We start from the raw sequence: 13,632 nt of genomic DNA, 5'->3' as shown, positions 1-13,632 counted from the left end.
CTACTAAGTCTACTAGCTCGCGCACTTTTAGTCGACGATCGTTCAGTACCGCTTTATAGATTTTCTTCGCCGTTTCTAGACTCGTTTGGTCGACCACTGCGACGCTCGTCTCGGCAGCTCGTACGGCCTCGTTTAAACTCTGCTACCCAATATTTCACTGTTTTAAACGAAGAGAGCAGACTCACCCAGAGTAGAACCCAATTCAGCTTTCATATTGGATGGGCTGAGGCCTTTCAAATAAAATTATTGTACTACATAACAATGACCAGTTTTCTCCATTTTCACAAATTCACCGAAAAAGTTCGCTACTGATGGCTGTCAAACACACACCAAACAACGCAGCGTCTTCAAACTTGAAATATATGCTTTATAGATCGTCTACTGTCTAATACAGAAATATTTTTCAAACAACTACCGCCATCTCTAGATCAGGCCTGGTACTTCCTTCGTATTAAATATGTTTTCTAGTAATGTAACTGGTAATTCAATTAAAAATTTGGGGTCTGTTTGGGGAACCGTAGAATATAGCTCATACGATTTTAAAAACTTCAAAGAGCATAATGAAGGTTTTAAGTACTTTTGGTACAAGAATCGAGATAGTTTTCATCAAATGTATTTGATCCTGGAATGGTTGAAATTATCAACCTTTTGTTGTAGGTAGTTGCAGTCAAATCATCAATATATTTAGAGAGAATTATGTAGAATTTAGTTCAGTATTGAACTGCGGATTTGTAAACTGTTTATGAAAATATCGCACCCAAGTGTTACTCAAATTCCAACAACAACAACTTCAAACTAGTTTTTTCCTGCCTACCTAGGTTCTCTTCAACAATTTCTTCGCGCACCTAGCAACTTTGTACCCACTAAAACTAAAAACATACGAGGATCTCTTCGATTCTCTCCGCATATCAATAACTATCTGGTTTCACGGCCGAGATACCATCTCAGTCCCGATGTAAATCCGAAGCAGAGACAATAAGTCGACCGTTTGAATTTTATATATATCACAAACATCTCTTATAATCGTCCACACCATATAATTCAATTAGGAATAACCATATACAACTAGTCATAACGGCCCCTTTATTTTAGTCTCTCTGAAGCACAAACGGCATAACGATAAATATGCTATCATTAAGTTTTAGTTTTAATGGTGGTTGTCATATTCTCGCACCACCTCGATAAACTCTCCTATATCTGATGAACGCTAACAAATAATTAAGAGAGAACCCAGAAGAACGAGACTGGCAGGTAGGGCAGATGAGGATTCCGAATAAAAATATTTTATGTGTCTACAGGTACCACATTATATTAAATCAAATTATAGTGATCTATGGAGATGGTATCTCCGGCGACATTCTTCGACTTAGTTTGTGTAAACGTTCCTAAATAGTGCCATTAGGATGATGTATGTCCTTGTTGAGCGGGAAATTAAAGGTTATGTCGAGTTATGTCAGATATCTCGAACATTTCTAGCAGTTGAATATTTCTAATGTTTACAGAAACCTGGCTTCACCGTTTTTTCCTACACAACCTTTTATTGTTTCATTCATTTCACTTGTACAACATATAAATATACAGAGTGAGCCCTTGGAAATGTTCCACAGAGCTGGGAAAAATACAAAAACACTTTGAAGGTGATTGTTTGAAAGTGGTAGACAATGTTTCATAGTGAATTTCACTAGTTCGGACTTCCATTGTCTAATGTAATATGATATGAAGAAGCCGCGAGTCTGATTGAGATACGTTGACGACACCTCCGTAGTATGGAACCATGGGAATACAGAACTAGACACCCTTCTCGAGCACATCAACAGCCGTAAGACCTTCCATCGCCTTGGCAATAGCCATTCTTACACGTATTGGTGAAGAGGACCGACACTAAGTGGGAAACATCTGTATACCGAAAACTCTCTCACACGGGACAGTATCTGAACCACGAAACAAACCACTATCAATCTAACAAAAGAGGAATCACCAAGACTCTAGTGGACCGCGCTTTCAGGCTCTGTAATACGAAGGAAGGTCTTGGGAAAGAACACTGGTTTGAGAGGAAGTTCAAAGAAGCAGCATATATGTTGTCTAACGGTGCATTCAGCCAAACTAGCGTAGAAATACGGAACACTTAGAAAGCTATAATCAAGCTAAGAACGTTCAACTCCCACCAAATGGTCATCTCCCGCTGAAACAGTGAAGACGGGATAGGTGAAAGCACTCGAAAGACCTATAAATAGTCATCTTACGGCGGAATGTCATCACCCGACGACGATTGGGGATACTAACAAACAAAACGTCGTGAAGTAACTTGGCTTGAAATCTTCTAATTTTTATTTCGTTTTAATTGTACAATTTTTAATTCTTTGCTTATTTTTATTTTATTGTAATCACATTTTAGGGTTCTTTGCTTTATATAATTGTTTTTTTCAGCTATTCATTTCAATTTTATTGATTCTTGCAGGGACTTAAAATCATTTTTATCATATTAGACAATGGAAGTCTGAACTAATGAAATTCACTTCAAGAGTGTTCATGAATCAGGCCTAACACCATTGCTAAACTCTCAATCTTCCAATCAGGGGTGTCTTCCACAAATTTTTCAACGAAACGACGCATGAGTTAAAACAGCTGCTTTGTATATGTCAAAACTATAATATTTTCCTGGTTTTTCCGGTTTATTGGCTGGGTCAGATTCTCATGCCTTGTGACTATCAGTGGCAATAGGAAACAGATGCATTTCTCCGGTTGCTCTTACAATGGATGATACTACATTATTGGAAAGTGATTCATTCCATTAGTGGTGGGCGTCGCTGCATTCCTATTGATTGAAATGAATGGCGTGATTTGTGTGGAATTCAAACAGGGCTCCTTCATATGTGTTCATTCGAATAACAGATTTCAAAATTGCTGAATAGGACGAAGAGGTGCAATTGAATGAACTCCTCAGTCACCCGACTTAGTCCCTCAGATTTTTTATGGGAACATGAAAAAAAAATAGTGTCTCGCACTTCACCTGACTTATTGAAAGACCTGCGAGAAGCAGTGATTCAGCGGTTTGAAGATAACCTGAATTATTGTATGTTGCTGTAATGTATGTATACTGGATTATCAAGGTATTGGATTATAGAGGTATTTGAGTGAAATCCGTTTAAAGTTCATGTTTTTATGTTTTTAAGTGGACCGATTTTTAAAAGCAAATGAAAAATGGATAGAAATATGAAGGCCTTTTCATTCAATTTGCATCCCCATTAAAAAGTAAGGGATGACACTGCCACTTAGAGGGCTGAAGGTTTCACAATGGTTTTCAAATTAAATGTTTATACATACCTCACAAACAAAAGTGTTTCTGGATTTGTATGAAAACTATTTTTCTGGTATGCTTTGCGATTACTTTTCAAAGGCAAACCCTGCATAATTCAGGTTGGGCCAATAACAAAGAAGCACGTCCAATTTATCAGAGTTAGGGCTGTTTTCCATCAAAACATATTATAAAGTAATGTTCCCCACTGTGTATGTTTCTCTTTGTATAAAGAGGATCAACTCAGAAGCTACCGAATAGATCTCAATTATCTTTGATATACTTCAAAGCAATTCAATACATATTGTTCTTCTTTTAGAAGTCTACAAAAAAATAGTGATAACTGGAGATAACTTACGATACCCACTTTAATGTTTATAATAATATGGTCACATATAATGTGGCAATTGGAAATATATTTAGATGGATACAATATTGATTCTTATCAATTAAATAATTGCCCTTCACAATATAAAACTCAAATCAATATAGCGGATGGAACTTTCCATAATCATGACAGTAACATCACTCTTTATGTATTTACAAAACAAACACTTACCTTGCTTGCATTTTGGCCACACACACTTGTTCAGATCATTCAGGAAAAATGTTGGCAGTCTCACTGGTTCTGAATTCTTAGTGTTTAGATTTCTGTAAAAGAAATAGTCTTGAGTTAAATCTTAATTACCTTCATTTACTATTTGAAAACTCACCTAAAAAAAATATAAATTTTCTTGCTTGTAGTATATTGAGAAGTCTACATTTTTCTTAGTAAATAGATGGTTGTTAATAGTTGTTAGACTGCTGAGTGTGTTCGATCTAAAGCTTTCACTACTGACTTGTTGATATATTAACAATATATACAATATGATGATATATGGCTGGCCTATGAAACTGTTTCGAGTAATGATTCTTTGGACTTTGTTGATACGGAGATTTCCATCCTGACTTGTCGGTATACATCTGGCCTATCATTTAGTAGCATGAATGTAAAAAAATCACTTTGTTGTAGGGTTCAAGTTAGCGAACTTACAGACGGTTCACTGTTTTTTATTCCTCATGAATCTTTTGTGGAATGTTATCTATGATTTGCTGTGATGACAAACTTGAGATGGTTTGTTAACATGCATATTAGATCTCGCGTTCTCCTACTGAGAATGTTTTGTGAAAGGTTTTGTAACATGTTTCTTTACCATAGCTGATTTCATATGGTTCTTATAATAATCTGAACAGGAATAATCGCCGTTTCATTCATTTTAGTCCACTGATTGTAATATACCAAATACTTAAATTTTCATTTCCACAGATCTGGGATTCCACTGAGGAGTTTGCAGCGTTATTCATTTGATAAATCATGTAATTTCTCTGATTTGCCAACGTTCTAACAACATCAATTTGAATTCAATGTTTATTATTTACGTTATTATATTTCAGGGTTAAGACTATACTTGAATGTCAATGGTATTCTTCTTCTTCTTAAAATTCATAGAGACCTTATATTGCATAGTCTGGGCAGAAGATATAATTGTCTATGAAAAGTGAGGCCTAGACAAAGATGGAGGATAAATTAGAATAACCATTTCATGTAATTTCTCTGATTTGCCAACGTTCTAACGACATCAATATAAATTCAATGTTTATTATTTACGTTATTCTATTTCAGGGTTGAGACTATACTTGAATGTCAATAGTATTCTTCTTCTTCTTGAAATTCATAGATTCCTATATTTCATAGTCTGAGCAGAAGATATAATGGTCTATGAAAAGTGAGGCCTAGACAGAGATGGAGGATAACTTACTATATCCATTTCAATGTTTAAAATAATATGACATATAATGAAGTAATTGGAAATATATTCAGACGGATACAATATTAATCCTTATCGATTGAATAATTGTCCTCCATGTTATACAATTCAAATTAATATCTTATGCGTTATAACATAAGTGTAAATATTGTGCTAGAAAAACAACAAATAATTGCGAGAAAATTAGACTAATTCATTATCATCTCACATATATTCTCAGCGATACTAAATAGATCTCTCCAACCTACGTTGGAAATGAAAATTATTGGTCTGTCTAATGACTCCCATCCCATTATTAATACCAGACCATTTCAGACCACATAAAAATTCAAAATAAAATTCTGAATTAAATGATGCATTCCGCTCTAATACCTGTTAGATGAAGGCTATCCAAGGGAATTAGCATACAAATTTTCCATTACTGCCAGAAAAAACTTCACTCTGATTTGTGAGATGACCCGAAATTGTTTATGCAGACTATTTAAACCGCTGTTATGGAACCAAGAAAAAATATACAATGAATTGCTTCCAAGTCCATTCGGCAATTATTCAAATTGATTACATTGCTTTTTTTAAGGTGCAAGAAAGTATTTTCTTCACCTAGTCATCATTGTCCAGGACAAATACAATGATATATCAGATACAGCAGGGCCTAAATTTCATAACAAAAAAGGGATCGATGAAGAAGGACTAAACATAAGCCCAAAACCTCAAGCTGTGAAGAAGTTTGCTGTGGACATTAATGTGTGTCAGGATATTAGGTTGTTATTTTATTTTTTGATTTTTCTTCCAGTTCTCGGTCGTTTTGAAGTGACCTATATATTTTGTATTTTCAATAGGTATTATCGATACATTATCTAGTGAATGGGTTCATAGATTTTTATCTGGCATTCGACATTCTAATGAAAACTGAACAATTATAAACAAAGCCTTCGACTCATCCGACTCCTCTGAAGAATTTCCCTTCACACAAAAAATATATTCAGGATGATACGTTCTGGGCGTAGCTGCAGGTGTCTTGACCATGTAAACCACTACATCTGTCCGCCCCTACACACAAGAGGCATGCACAAATATCGCCACATGTGGAACAATTCGCCACAATCATATTTCACTGATGCTCCAGACTGATGCCATGGAGAGATAGCAGCGAGAACAAACACTGCTCATCTCTCCGTGCGGGTTTTTATTGATATGACTCCGTGCAGTTTGATACATGGTGGTGTGTATTTATAACACTTTATCGAAAACTAATGGAAATATCACGGAAACATTTTTTGTGTGTCTCTTTCAATATAATATTCCCAAGTTGTTAAGGGTATTCAATTATAGCACTACCATACATAACCTGCAGTATAATATAATGTATCATTCACTGAAGGATTGAGAAAACTTTTTTAGGAAAATCACAAATTTCATATGTATACCTAGTCTAACAACTGTTCAAAATATATTTATTTCAACTAATATGTGGTGATTGTTATCAGCTCTGGGATTCCACTGAGAAGTTCGCAGCAATAATCATTTAATAAATCATGTAATTTCTCTGATTTCCCAACGTTCTAACGAGATCAATATAAATCCAATGTTTATTATTTACGTTAATCTATTTCAGGGTTAAGAATACACTTGAATGTCAACAGTATTTTTCTTCTTCTTAAAATTCATAGACTCCTTATATTTCATAGTCTGAGCAGAAGATATAATGGTCTATGAAAAGTGAGGCCTAGACAGAGATGGAGGATAACTATATCCATTTCAATGTTTAAAATAAAATGGTCACAACAGTTCAAAACATATTTATTCCAACTAATATATGGTAATTGTTATCAGCTCCAGTAAAATGAACTGTTACTGTTAAGTATTAATAATGCAGAATATCAGAATCATTAAACTTTTTCAATATTTTTTTAACGTTTCCAAATTGACATAAATAATACTACAAAACGAACTTCTGATAGATGTTTGCTAAAGTTGCAACAGATGATTCGTAATGTTCTTAATCATAAAGTTGAATTAATTTGTGTAGTAAATTCGCAATGCAGCATTTTGAAATTACAAATTTGTCTGCTGAATTTGCATAACAAAATTACAAAGTTCTTATTGTGATATTAAAGAAGACACTTTCAATATGTATTCACTGAAAATTAAACTAGTGTTTTGTAATTTTTCAGAACTATGTTGAATTGAATGCGTAGTAAATTTGGGATCTACAAATAATAATAGAAATTGTAATAATAGAAAACAAACGCCCTTCAAATGTTTACAAAAAAAGCAACAAATGTTTTATAAATTTACAATACAGCATCTTGAAATTGAAAATCATCTTATATACAAATAATATGCGTTAAAAATTCCAGAGGTTTCTTTGTAAAATGGCTATAGAAATGTTTAACAGTGAAGATATTGTTACGTAAGATAAAAGACTGCTCATTTCCAGACCGTTTTTTGAACTAGTAGTATTTATTCTGTTCTACTTTTTGGCATGACATACGAGTATTTAGCCTGGCGATCAAAATTTGGGAATTCTCTTAGCCGATTGGGTAGGTTTTGATTCATTCGAAAGTTCGTAAACTTAGGTAGTCTTACCTTGTACCAAAGTCACTATTATATTGAGGAAAACAGAACGATACTTGAAAGAAATTGGAAGGGCTAAACCGACAAATGTTATCATCACTTCTACTTGATTTTTATGAATGAAGAAGAAAGCTATTCATATAACTAGAAATCTAATACCTAGCAATAAAAGTGGCACGTCATACAAAATCCTCCTTGTTTTCAAAAGAAAACCTGAAATTAGTGGCTGCTCCCGCAACTAGTCGCATGAGTTATAGCAGAATAAATCTAAATGAAGGCTGAATAGAGAAATCTAATAAAGCCGCAATTTCCTATGGTAATGTCATGAAACTTTATTAGGAGGAATACCTCGATGGTTGCATTATCTAGAAAGCTGCGAACCCGAGAAACAAAAGACAATTTTCTATAAGGCAATCTGCTTAATGAGTTATGATTATCATAAATTCTGACCAGTATCAATAAGTTACTGCGCGAGGAAGATTTATAACTCTATTGAGTGCCGGTAATATAAACCTGTTAGTATTTGTTGGCAATTCAATGCGGTAATTTTTAATTAGCTGGGATTGGTTGTGAGAAAATCACATTTGTTTAATAAATATTTGTCGTTGGGGCGTATCACTCCAATGCCCTCGTTCTTGTCTGTTGAACATTTTAAGGAAGATCTTCAGTCTTCGCGAATTTTTAATTCATTTGTAATTATGGCGAAGGTGCCAGTATAACCCAAATAACTAATTGTTATTTTGTTAAAGTGGATGGAACGATTATACAATGTCAATATCCTCATCCTCAGGGTATAATTATAATCTCCGATCGATTTTTTTATTTCAATAGATGACTTGAATAATAAAAGTTACCATATATGTAGTATATATCTAATATTGTATAATACTGTTTTTTGCATCAATCTACTGTTTCTTCTGACTTCAAATCTGCTGTTGAGCACGAAAATGACCCGGCAACACTGACTGTGTTAGTATGGCTTTCGTACTTGAGAAACTACAATAATGCATATGCATGATGGATGTTTTTCTGATAGTTTAAGTCTATGAAAAGATAAACATATATTTGTACTTACGCGAAGGATAAAGATAATTTGTTCCTGCTTCCAGGAATTCATTATTGCGGCACCCAAAGCGGACAGCTTCCTCATGCCTAAATGTTGATTTGATATGTAACAAACACGTTGTTTTGGCATGTTCATAACCGCTGCTATATGTCTCGCTTCAGTTCGGCCGTCGTCTAGCACCATTTGGTGAACTAAGCTCTTGCAACCACGTTTGGATTCAGCTGCTCGAAATTTCACTGTAGTAAATGATGGTACACTGAATCCAACTCATCTTTGATTTGCGAAGCTTTTATTTACGAGTGGTGCTATCTTTTCGGAAACTTTTCAGACCTCCCTCGTATTCGCAATGACTTGTTATTTTTTGGTTTCTCAATCTTTCAAATTTCAATCAATACAACATAATATTGTGTAACATTAGGCCCCCACACTCCGGCATTACTCACGAGCATAATTATTGATCAAGTCGTCATTCGTGAAAACCAACTCGGTGCTACGGTTTTCGAGGCCACTGGTATTCCCATATGAAAATTTATAAAACAAGCAGTTCTTGCGATTGGCTTTCAATTCAGGTAAAGATTTCTCCTGTAACGTAGTACCGTCGTTTCGCAACAACAGTTTATCGCAAAAATACGGGTGATAACAGAGTGAAAAATGAAGAGTTTCTTCGTTCTTTTCGTACTTCTGTCGTTGAGTGCTGCTGTGTTCGCGGGCTGGAATATTATGAGTAAACAAGAATGTGAATGGAAGTGCGAAACCGAATGCTATGAGCTGAAAAAGAGAGCAGAGTGTATCAATCAAGGAGGCCTTTTCCCAAAGTATGCCGAATGTCACTGTTTTTAGAGGTGTATGACGTACAAGATTGGTCACAGCAGCTACGATGAGGGCCTTGAAAAGGGAAAACCGAAGTGAATTTTCATGTTTATAAAAGACTTTAATGAAATGAATAAAAACACCTTTGTCTAATTACCACTAGTTAATTAACGAAGCACTAATTTGAACTGGATCTGAGTATCCACTTGTAAGTGCCAATGGAGTTCATCGTCTTTGTTCAATTCGATATTTTTATATCTTTCTTAACAAGCGATACGAAGAAACCTCACGAAAGTCGGGAATATTTTTAATTACCGTTTAGAAACGAATCTTTGGCTCGTACGTTAGATACTCGATACGAGTACCGCGTTTGTGGGTGTGCCGCGGAATTGGATGTTTTGTGCCACATATCAGGGGTCACAACCTCTGGCTCTTCTTCTTCTTCTTCTCCTTCTCTATTGAATGAGAGACGCGACCGCGAATGTGCACGCAGAAAATTTATTGGCGTGCGCAATTCCACGGGAACGTGTTCAACACGTTTCCGAAGTCGAAAAGTCTCGCTAAGAGATCTCAGGATGATGAACCGGTGTACAGGATGCATGACGAATATTTTTTGCTCGCCGAAGAGAAAGATAGTATAAGTATTATTCAACGAACGAGAAATGTGATTACTTCTGGCGAGAATAAAGTTATTCGTAAATCATTCGAGAAGGTAGAATACGGTGAGACGAATACAGAATGATTTGAAACACACGATCATTGGTTCACAAACCCAGGCTTCGAGCACTGCCCCAGAAAATTAATTCTTTACGAATTAGTGTGGCAAGAAGAAATTTGCATTCATAAATACTCCCATTTTGTTATCAAGTGACGAAATTTTGAAAACTATTAATTACTTCGCCAAATTACTAATTTTTAGTTTGGTATACTTGTAACATACCTAATATCTGAATAAACCTAAAACTAAGACTAAGAACTTAGAGATCAACAATAACAAATCGACGAAAGCATTTATTTTTCTAATAACTAAGAGTTTGGATAAAAATGAAACGATCATATATTTTACGCGTCATTCGTTAGTTACAGAAAATACATTTTTCTTTTCATTCGTCGAAAGCCGACCAACAAAGTTTACGTTTTTCTGTGTAAAAATGAAAATCCTGCGCACTTTAGAAATGGGGCGTTTTTATTCAATTTTTCGTAACAATCTCTCCTGTAAAAACTACTCTTTATTCCAAAAAAATTAAAGACTCAGGGAAGAATCAGGGATTCAAAAAAACCGACACTGAATTGATTACAGGTAGGAAAAGTGCAAAAAAAACGTAGATGACTTCAATACCGAAAAGTATATTTTACACACCCTAAGAACTTTCTGGTCGAAAGCCAACTTAGCCCTATCGAATACTGCAAAAAAAAACGAAAAATTTCAAATAACTTCTTCAGGAAATGTTATGAAAGGAAATTAAATACCTTTCCTGCCATCTGTTTGTGAAGGTGTGAACTAAATAATCCTGGCATGAAAACATTGCATTGCCATAAAATTTCTACATTTCTATTGGATCTTTTTTATAGTAAGTTCAGCTAGAAAAAACTAGATGGCGTATGCGTAAACTTCACCATCAACAAATTAATATTTAGACAGTAAACTTATCTTGAAATTTAATAACATTATTAACTCACTATCTATCTGTTTCAGAAATGAACGATAATACAATCCAGTGAATGTCATATCATTTCGTAAACACACCTAGGTGGCCTAAACGGTAACCAATCGAATCAAAGTCAAATCCAGTTGAAATATTCATAATTCTTTTCCCTAACATTTACACCTTTCTCAGTTGATTGCAAATTTGTTAACAAATCCCTTGATTTATCTGTCAGTTTATAAATTTTATCAACCGTTATTATAGGACTCCCTACAATACTGGCAGGAAGCCTTGAGCTCCTGAGGCCACAAAGTGTCAAATGTGAGAAGATTTGTAAACAATACCAAAATGTTCATAAGATATTAATTATATTACACCTATTATAGCACAAATGTTTCAATTCTAAGGGGACTTTAATGAACCCAGACTCCCCAAGGAAGAAAGGAGGATGTCTCTTCAATACTTGAGACGTCGCTGTTTGGAAGTAATACTTTACCTTAGATATAGCTATATCGCCAGCTTACAGTAGGTTGAGAGAATGAATTCATCTACATAGGCATAAAAGCATATATCCTACAGTAATATTCTTCCCCTTTTGGGCAGGTTTGAAGAACATAAATCTTTGTTGAGATAATAGATCAAGCATCAAAAATCTAGTCTCTGATAAGTTATTTATCCCTATCTTAATAACTAAGCTTATATGTGTGTGTCTCCCTCAAGGTGGCTTGCAGAACAAGAATGGTTTTAGTGCTATTTGGAAAAAACACTCACGAAATCCATTTTGTGTACATCATTCACAATGATTTCTGCTTTCCTTTTCATTTTTGGTCTAAATTCTGAGTTCGGTCAGAATTTCTTCATAACACTGAGACTTTATTCTAATTCAAGTGAAGATTGATGAGTAAAGACGATAACAACGATCATTATCATTATTTTGATGGAATAGCATTACTGCTAATTTTCTCTTTACTTGGAAACAAATTTTACAAACGAATTTTAAAAAATGTCGTTCAAAGTAAGAGAGGCCCATTGGCAAATTATGTTAGAGGCCATGGAGAAGCACTATATCCTGGATACAGGGAAATTTGTTGGTCCTCGAGGAAAGGATCCGTATAAAAAACATTGGGATGAATTGGCGCATAATATGTAGCAAAATCTACTGAAAAATGGCAGAAGGTAAACCAAAGTCCCAAATACTTGGATTTTTTATAACTTATTAGAGCTTTCGTTTTTAGTCTTGGTCAGATCTTGAATATTCATTAAAAAAAAAAGGTGCTGCAATGAGAGCTTCATTATCTCGCACTGGGGGTGGACTTGATGATGTGAAACCACCAAGTGAACTAGAACTGAAAATATTGGAGATTTATTAGGGGAAAACTTCGTGGGATTAAATAATCCAGAATGTGGTGGTGTACCTGTATCCCTTGAACCAGAGTCCTGCGAAAATAGTCTTGATGAACCGTCAACATCGAAGACACCTTCAACATCAAAGACTATGCCCCAGAGAGATGATGTGGAACCACCACATAAGAGACACAAAATGGACTTCCACAATGAATGTTATTCTGAATGCAGCTCAAAGCCCCCAAAATGAGGAAGAAAAAGAATATATGAAAAATATTCCGTACAGAGAAGCTATAGGACGTCTCATGTTTTTAGCGGTTGTCACTCGTCCAGATGTATCATTCTCAGTGAGCAGAGTTAGCAGGTATTTGGAAAATCCAGAAAAGCAGCACTGGGAAGCAGTGAAACGTATTTTCAGATACCTAAAGGGTACTAAAAGTTATGGAATTCTATACAATGGTGGGAGCAACGAATATTTAAAAGCGTATTCAGATGCAGATTTTGCAGGAGACATTGATACTAGATATTCAACAACTGGCTATGTTACTTTATTATCAGGTTGTCCAGTTACATGGACATCTCAACGACAAAAGTGTTGCAACATCCACGACAGAATCTGAATATATTGCAGCTTGGGATGCCGCACGAGAAATAATATGGTTGAGAAGGTTGCTTAAAGAAATTGATGTTGACGTTTCAAATCCAACGGAACTTTTTGTTGATAATAGAAGTGCTATAAACTTGATGAGCTATAATGATCATCACAAACGAAAAAAATATCACTGTTGTTTACACCCAATCAGAAAACCAGTTGGCAGATATTTTAACCAAACCCTTACCACGAGAAAAATTTTCAACAAATCGACAAGGTCTGTGGGTAACGTCTTCGAAGTGAACAAAGAGTGGGAGTGTTGAAGTAATCCACGTTCACTTCATTTCGATTGATCTTGTTTTTATGATTCCTTGGAAATCGTTGTTGATTGAATGAGTTTTAATGTCATTGTTAATACATATAAAATGTATCGTTTGTATATTCATGATTAAAACCTGGTTCAGTAGAGTTTACAGTTCGATTTCCTACAAATT

General features: G+C 34.9%; 2 protein-coding genes and 1 long non-coding RNA gene across 9 annotated transcripts in view; 1 reads left to right on the top strand and 2 right to left on the bottom strand.

Annotated features, from left to right (window-relative positions):
• LOC111510551 (uncharacterized) overlaps nt 1-4,742 on the bottom strand; it is a 68,824-nt gene extending 64,082 nt beyond the window's left edge. For all 7 annotated transcript variants that reach the window (XM_074171050.1, XM_074171042.1, XM_074171054.1 and 4 more), the window contains exons 1-2: nt 4,009-4,742; nt 3,855-3,946 (exon numbers count right to left, since the gene is read on the bottom strand). The gene's annotated coding sequence lies outside the window, so the exon portion shown is untranslated. The remainder of the gene's footprint in view (nt 1-3,854; nt 3,947-4,008) is intronic.
• The window catches only part of LOC111516209 (MICOS complex subunit Mic60), a 162,617-nt gene that overhangs the window by 64,147 nt on the left and 84,838 nt on the right, over nt 1-13,632 (bottom strand). The gene's annotated exons all lie outside the window — the stretch shown is intronic.
• Nucleotides 9,150-13,606, top strand: LOC141480679 (uncharacterized). Its single transcript, XR_012464492.1, has 2 exons — nt 9,150-12,378; nt 12,438-13,606. It is a non-coding gene; the product is annotated as an uncharacterized lncRNA (long non-coding RNA).

The sequence above is a fragment of the Leptinotarsa decemlineata genome, unplaced genomic scaffold (assembly GCF_025532065.1).
Source record: "Leptinotarsa decemlineata unplaced genomic scaffold, Ldec_3_MD MMD2_P_RNA_scaffold_12, whole genome shotgun sequence".
Classification (NCBI taxonomy): domain Eukaryota; kingdom Metazoa; phylum Arthropoda; class Insecta; order Coleoptera; family Chrysomelidae; genus Leptinotarsa; species Leptinotarsa decemlineata.
This window is presented reverse-complemented; position numbering and strand designations above follow the sequence as displayed.